The sequence below is a fragment of the Eulemur rufifrons genome, chromosome 19 (genome assembly GCF_041146395.1).
Source record: "Eulemur rufifrons isolate Redbay chromosome 19, OSU_ERuf_1, whole genome shotgun sequence".
Lineage (NCBI taxonomy): Eukaryota > Metazoa > Chordata > Mammalia > Primates > Lemuridae > Eulemur > Eulemur rufifrons.
In genome coordinates this window covers 19,157,248-19,165,755 of record NC_091001.1, presented here as the reverse complement: position 1 = coordinate 19,165,755, position 8,508 = coordinate 19,157,248, and positions in this window count along the sequence as shown.

Below are 8,508 nucleotides of genomic sequence, written 5' to 3'. Positions count from 1 at the left end.
TTGAGAAACCCTAGGGAGAAGGTCCTAAATAATTGCATTTCTTTTGAAAGAAGTTTTCCTGAGTCAGATCAGGGAACTTCGAGAAAGAGCCCCTCCCTGCGCTTGGGGGTGAGGGCAGGAAACAAGAGAAGGTTAGAATGTTCTTGGTTCTAAGACAGCTTTCTAAGGCCTTCCAATTCCCTTTAATTCACAAGTGCTCAACATGCCAAAGCACCATACTCTGTAGTATCATTCTAGATGCCCCAGTAGTATCAAGTCTTTCTCCCTAGCAGACTGTCCCATCACACCTTATTCTCTGCAGCGCTCCCAGCGCTTAATACATTGCTTAGCACATAGTCTACATCCTGGAAACAAAGAATGGCTTGACCAGTGTGTAGGGCAGGAAAAATATCTTTTCACCATCCATCCTAAATTCATGGGGGAGGCTCCCATAACCAAAGGCAGATTAATAAGAGGAAAGCACACAAATGTACTTAATATACATTTTCCATGACATGAGAGCCTTCATGAGGAGATGAAGACTGAGGAAATGGTTAAACTTGTGTATTTTCTTGCTAGGTCAGATGAAGAAGTGAATAGATGTGGAGAAATAGGTTTGGACAAAGGATATAATGTAATGGTAATAAACTGGGGAAAATTTTGCAAGGCCTGTTTGCTCAGATTCCTCTCTGTGACCTTTTGTCTTCAGAGATAAGGATGTTCCTTTCCACTGGGTACAGGGAGGGCATCTTTCACATGAGAGTGTGTGGCCTGCTTCAGGGGAAGGCTGTGAAATCCTTCCTAGGTTTTTATGACCTGCTTAGGGGCAGGGGGTGGGTGCGGTATGGGTGAGGGGGCAGTGAGAGTGTCCTTCCTACTTCTGCTGTTTCCTCAAATGCTAAGGTACCATATTTTGGGGTAATGTGTCCTGAACCCCCTAAGGTGGATGGATAGATAAATGACATTTAGGGGACAGCTGTGAACCATGGAATTCAGGATCAGGTATTGTTGTAGAAACCACAGGGAGTTTCAGTGTAGGTCCGTTTGCCTGTTGCACAAAGATCCAATTATTGAGTCAACTAGGATTGCCAAGGAAACAGGGAATTTTTAACATGACGGATGTCTTCTTGGGAGAATGAGAGAAGTTGCCTCAAATTTGTCTCTCCCGACTAATGGAGATAATGGGCTTTTAAAGGAGGAACCACATGCATTGGGTAGGTCCTGGTGTAACTAACAAGGCACTACCCGAATTGGGAGCAGGTTGTGGGGAATGGTGAATCTTGGTGTCAGGAAGTCAGCCCTGGGTCCTTCAGAATCTCAGCTCCTTTGTCATACAGAAAGTCCACCATTCTGGGAAACAACTCAAAAGTTCAAGTAGTTAAGAAAGAGGATTATATAGGGGTTATTGAAATTTGTTTTACGGGGGACTAGTTACAGTATCACCGATGACATCTGCTAAGAGAATCTCAGTGTTGGAAAAACCGCAAAATTCCCCAATACAATTGTGCTAAAGGTAGAAGTATTCACTATCAAAAAGGTTTTCCAAATTTCTTTCTATAATCTGAAACTTTTACTCATCATCTTATTGCAAAAATTCCATAAAGGTTCTTTTCTTTTCTTCCATAACATTCATTTTTAAAACCCAAATTGCCTTAAAACTTGCAGTTTCTGATGATGCAAATAGTTGATAAGTTGTCTCCTCTTAATTTCAAGGTAGAGCTGGAAATGAAGTTACACAGAAGCCCAAGCCCAATTTTGACTTTGCCTGTTCTTCCTGGGGCTCAGTGGAGTTTGATGGATCTCTAAATTCAAGCTGTGAAATTGAAAAGGACTTGCTTTTCCTCAACTCATATTTTCTTGTGTGAGCTCCAGAGTCTTGGAGTCTGGAGGGGGTGGGGCTTGGAGACGGGACAAGACTTGTCCGGAGTCCAGCATCCCAGAGTAAATGCAATTCAGCGGCCAGAATAACAGACTCCCAATTTAGGAATTTGCCATGGATGCGTCCCAAGGATCATTCCTGGGTTCCTCTGAGTGTATTTAACCGAAAAAAAGAAGGAACTCGTATTAGTGTGCAAATGTCAGTATTCTATCATCACCCGAGCAAGATCAATAGATTTCTAAGGGCATCTTATTGCTGGAGGCAGAGGAATGAACTTAATGAGGCATTCACGTGGCAGGAAACTTTACAATTTCAATCTAAGAGTAACAGCTACTTGCAGAAGTCATAATAAAAAGATCTTCCAACTTAATTTACCTGCCAAATTACATCTATTTTCATAATAATAAAAAACAAATTAAAAAAAATATAAGCTTTTAAGCCAATACTTCTATTCCAAGAATTTTACGGAATCTAAATTTCCTATCGCTTAGTTGGGTAAAATCTGTAAGTTGTTTTGATTTTTATACGAAGGGAAAAAGAAAAAGGGCAGCACCCAACGTGATCAAACTTCAACTTCCCTCTTTTCTTTATTTTCAACCCAGTCAGAAAAACATGCTGTTTGTCAGCCTCACTCCTTTATTTTTTTTCCAAAAAACTATCCTCCTCTTCTGTGTAAGGTTCTGATCCAAAATAATCAGTATTGGAAATTGGGCTGTTTTTGCTTCATTTCTATGGCCTGAGTCATTCTCTCCAATACCAGGATGCCCTTAGGGAAGATACAGAGGAAATGATGTAATTCTCTTCGGTCTCTTTTCACGCTCTGGGCTTTTTCTTTGGGCCTAGCCTTAAGGAATCTGTTTTCTAATTAGCCGGCAAAGAGTACAATGAAATAAAATGTGCATCCTCTGCTTCCCCTTTCTCCTCAATAAACGTACACACATTATTTGCTCCTGCAGAAGACTCTGGTGATTTCGCCAGAATTAGTATATAAATCTTCTTAGATCGTGGTTACACAGCTGGAAGCAAAGGTATTTTTCTATTCCTTTCTTACAAGTTGGAAACCAAAGAACAGAAAGTGTCTTGTCCAAGGTCAAGGGGCGTGGTGGGGTGGGGGTGCAGGTAAATACCCATCCCTCACATCCATCGCTTCCCCAACCAAGTAATACCTTTTCTGTGCAAATGGGTAAACCAAAAATGCACATTTAGTAAATCTGCTTAGAACAAATCTATTAACCTGATAAATGTGTGTTCAACACCTAGACATTATGGATACCATATTATTTCATAATTATAACTTTGAACCAATTTTCCTCTTTTTCTCTGACAATTGGCTACTTGAGCTATTCTGGTAAATCGGCAACTAGCAAATACACGTGCTTTAGTCTGGTGGAGGCTGGGACTGTAATGCTTGGATCAGCCTTAGCCTCCACACCCCTACTTCAGGGATTGAAAGCGCCTTCTCCACCGCCCTTCCTTCTGAGCCCCCCACTCAGACACAGCTGCTGCCAAGGCCCACACCTTGGTTATTTTAACGTGGGCCACTCCCTGTTGGAACGATCTTTTTAATCTGTCTCTCCAACCAGACTTCAGCCCCTAAAGGACAGGGGCTCTGTCTTAATTCATTTTTATAATTTCAGCATCTTAAACTTTAGAGGAAGCTCCTTAAGTGGTTTCTTGAACTAAACTAAGGAAAAGGATAATGCGTTGAGTGGGCAGGGAGAGGAGAATTGCAGGGAAGGAAAAGGGGCGGAATGACCAAGGGAAGAGAGAATAGAGTTAGTACTGGAATCCCAAATTACTTTGAGCCAAAACTAACATTTATTTTTAGAAAGGATCCAGGCCCCTAGGACGCTACACTGTTACGAAAGGGTTAACTGAAAGGAAAGAGGAAGAACCTGGTTTATAGAGCAAGGTGGTGGTGGTGTTCCTCAATAGGTGCATTCACTGGTGTGCTGGTTAAAATACCTACCGATTCCAGCTCTGCCCTGGATAACCGACTCAGAAGCTTTGGGGCTGGGCTCTCCCGGAGTTTTTCACAGTATCTCAGCCACTGGAGTTTAAAAACCGTCTATGCAGTTCTTCCCGAGTTTACTCATCCTTCTTTACCACACTCGGGTCTAATTAGTGTGGAGGGCTTTCGTAGGGGAGGGAAAACTTTCCCCCTACCCTCTGAGGGCTCGATAATTGAGTCTATGAAGTAAACTGACAGTAGACAAATTAACAGTGTAGGGTTTTTTGGAGTGGCCAGCGCCAGAGAAAGAAAGACGAGCAGAGTTGAAAGGGATAAGTAAAGAGGCTTTATTGGAGCGCTCCTGGGTGAGGGTAACGGGTCCCAAGAGAGGGGCCCGGGCGAGGTTCTCGGGTCCTGGGAGAGAGAGAGAGAGACCCGAGAAGTCATGTCCCCCAGAAGTTTTGAGCAGGCTTATATATGTTTTTAGAATTGGGGGATAGCGGTTTCTTTGGCGTGAAGAGTTTTGGCGCGAAGAGTGAGGAATTTCTTTGTTGCAGTTTTAGGGCGGGTATTGAGAAATAGGAGGGGCCAGTGGTATGTGTGGACTCCAGGAACCGTGACTCTTATCAGGGTAACCATCCAGGTGTGGTCATCCTTTAACTTAGCTGGGCCTTGCAGGCATTGCTCTCGGCAGGACTTGTGGGCCTCTTCTTTTTCCATTAGGGAGGGGAGGGGATGCCCGCCACCAGCCTTACCAACAGGAGACAAAGTACACAAATTTATTCTGTGCATCACATGAAAGAAAAGTGAATATGATAGTCCCCCCTTATCTGAAAACAGGTAAGTACAGAATAATGAGATATTTTGAGAGAGAGACCACATTCACATAAAGTTTTATTACAGTGTATTGTTATAATTGTTCTATTTTATTATTTGTTGTGGTTACTCTCTTACTGTGCCTAATCTATAAATTAAATTTTATCATAGGTATGCATGTATAGGACAAAACTGTATTTATAACTATTGGTACTATCTTCAGTTTCAGGCATCCATTGGGGGCTCTTAGAACTTATTCTGAACATGGATAAGGGGGGCTACTGTACCCCAAAACCCAGTTAGATCTAGAAGCTTACATATACTCTTTATAGGAGAGAGGGGAGGAGGGATGTAGGCAATTTAGGAGAGAGTAAATGATTTCTATGAAGGATGAATGGGCCCTCGGAAGAATGCATGACAGTCTATGACAAAATCTGTCTAGGGGTGATGTTGCCCTCCAATCTTCTCTCTGTGATCCAAGTTTATCTTCTTTGGTTGATAAGTTTCCCCAAGAGGGGATTCTTTTCATCTAAGACCTGGCCTTCTATGTGGTAGCCTGGTTTATCAACTTGGAAAGACCCATGAGACTTCAACATATAAACTATGATGTCTTTCCATTCATTCTGCACACTGCCACTGCCGCATACACACACACACACACTCGCATTTGCACACATGTGTGTGCAACCACACGCAGACACATGTGCATGCATGAAGATGGGCACATGTACACAGACACATGTGTGCACACATGTGTGCACTAGCTCCCCGATCTCTGCAGGGCTGGTGCTGTGGGTCTCTTGCCTTGTCCCTTACAGTATCACCTGACCAGGGCAGCCCTAACCAGGACTGAGGCTGGAAATTAGGTAGAAGAATCAATAGAGAAAAAAAGCTTTTATGGTAAAAACTCTGGATAAAATCCCTTGTATTTGAGAACTTTGACTTCTATTTCTAGATAAAAGTAGGAGATGTATGCAAGGAAGAAAAAATGAAAAGGTTAATTTTACTTTCTAAAACTCACTACAGATTTGGTGACAGATGAACTTGCATTTCGCCTTCATTTTTTCCAAAGTGATTCATTCTTCTTGGTTCCTGAACACCTGCTTAAAAATAGGGCTTTCTTTTCTCTGTCCTTAGAGTGTGCCAACCATGTTTGAAACCATGAGGTAGGTCTAATACCAGGGAAGGGGTGGTGGAATGGAGAAAAGTCCTATTTGATCTACATAATGTATTCATTGTTTAAGACCATACCTTGCCCAGAAAGCTGTGGTTAGATTTGTGGTGCAAAACAGGGAACTCCATGCAACTCGGAGAGCAAGAGTTTCCATGCCTAAGGGGAATGTTTACATTACAGAGGCTGGAATCCCTGTTAATACCTTAGGTGTTCTTTTCATGGAGACTGCAGTAAGTTTGGGATTTTTCTTTCCCTCCAAGTTTTTCAAAGCAAGCCACAGTACATAGGAAGTTCCAACCAACAGAATTTACTTGAAATGAAAATTGGCGTGTGTGCCCATTTGCAGGACTACCTTTTGCTCTCTCCCACTTCCCTTCTTTGCTTTGCCCCAGTCTCTTTTTTCAAGTTCCTTGTCAGTTAATACACATTTCCTGATTTGGCAAACACTGGCCACCCCCCCTCCTTTTTCTTGGGTAAAACTTCCTGAGTTGACATTAAAGAGAACTGTTACCTCACTGGAGAGCTTTAGGAGGAAAGTGGCATTTAGGTTTTATTACATAAAGCCCCACAGTAGTTACCACTTTATAAAATTCAAGTGACTTTTTTTCCAAGCTCTCAGTTTTCCAAAGCTGGCTGGCTGGCGACCTCCCAGAGGGCAGGAAGCCTCGGAGGGGAGCGGGCCTCCTGGCCTTGGCAGGCGGCAGGGATGAAGGTCTCTCCAGCCCTGGCTGGCTGAAAGGAAGCCGGCAGCAGAGAAGTGTGTAGATTTCCAAGGCTATTCTGAAATCTAAGAGAAAGAGGGCATAAAGTATAATGGCCCCAGGAAGAACCGCTCTGCAGACTGTTTGCACAAAGAGATGCTCACCCTCCTGCAGAAAAATCTAGAGGAGCTGGGTCTGGGAGCTCTTCGTCCTACCGCCTCCCTCCCCTCCTCAGCTTTCAGGGAGAACTGGGGAAGTGGCCAGCTCGTGTTCATCGGTGGTAACCACAGCCTTTCCTGGTGCCCTTTGCAGCCACTCTGTCAGAGCTTGGTAAGCCAACGGTTCTCCTGTCTTCAAAGCTGCACACAGCCAAGGCACAGCCGTCTCCATTCACACTATCCTGAGAATCCCTTTAGGCCCAGGTTTGCCTCTCTTGAAGGTGTCTGCATCCTCTCTGGTTTTGGGAAAAAGAGTTTGTTCTTGTTCCACTCCTCTGCAACTTATGGGTCTTTGCTCTGATGTCACCTTCTCAGAGAGGCCTTTCCCCACCATGGCTGTGGCCCCACCCCTGATGTATCCTATTCTACTTCTCCACTTTATTTTTATCCATAACATTTGTCATCTCCCAGCATGCTTTGTACATGCATTACATTTTGCTTCTTCATTTGATTTTCTTCCTGTTTTCTGCCATCTGCCCCCCGCATTCACACACACCCTAGTCCTCTAGTGTGGAAACTCCAACTCCAGGGAGGGGAATTTGGGTTACCGTGTTCACTGCCACATCCCTAGCACCTAGAACAACGCCTGGTACATGGTAGGTGCTCAATAAGTATTTGTTGACTAATGAATGAATTTGAGGAATTCATGAAACCAGAAAAAAAGATATGAGAAGGTATAGTTTTTTGATTAAGAAAGATGTGTGTAAAGTACCGGGGCTGCAGGGAGGAGATTAGAAGGTATGGAAGAAGATAACATCTACGGGACAGGGAGCGGCCAAGTTGTCATCTAATATTTATGATAAACTAGAGAGTAAGATGTCATTGTCCATATTTCTTAGATGAAGAAACTGAGGCACAGAGGATTTGATAGCTTACCCCAGGTCACACAGAGAAAAGGTGGCATATAAAACCAGGGGACTAGGACAGCAGCCATGCTCTTTCCCTGTGCTGCTGTTCCCTGACATCTGTGTGGAACAAAGGCTGGTGCTGGGGCATGCTAAGCAGGTTCAGTTAAAATGCACAAGACCTGGGCCGGGCGCGGTGGCTCACGCCTGTAATCCTAGCACTCTGGGAGGCTGAGGCGGGTGGATTGCTCAAGGTCAGGAGTTCGAGACCAGCCTGAGCGAGACCCCATCTCTACTAAAAATAGAAAGACATTATATGGACAACTAAAAATCTATATAGAAAAAATTAGCCGGGCATAGTGGCGCATGCCTGTAGTCCCAGCTACTTGGGAGGCTGAGGCAGTAGGATCGCTTAAGCCCAGGAGTCTGAGGTTGCTGTGAGCTAAGCTGACGCCACGGCACTCACTCTAGCCTGGGCAACAAAGTGAGACTCTGTCTCAACAAAAAAAAAAAAAAAAAAAAAAATGCACAAGACCTGGATTCAAATCCCAGCTCTGCCACTTCTTGCCAGAGTTACTGTAGGTAAGACTCTGAATTTCTATGGCTACCTGTTTTCCTGTGAAGAAAATGAAAAGGTGAGACCTTAGCATTCCATGCTTCTGCTTACTCCTCCCAACAGTCTGGTGGGGGGTAAGAAGGAAACAAGTATTAATAACTCCAGAAGAAGAAATTAAAACCCAAGAAGACTATATGACTCTAGTGTGGTTAGCAATATGTCAAGTTGGTGGTCCAGAGAAAAACCACTCAGGCAGGAGGTGACTTGACATATCGCAATTGTTACCTCCTGTCCAAACCACACAGATTTTATGGCTCTAAAGAGACACTGAGTGACATTCTAACTTGAAAGCTGGTGGAAATTTAAAGGGCTTACTTTTAAAGTCTCTG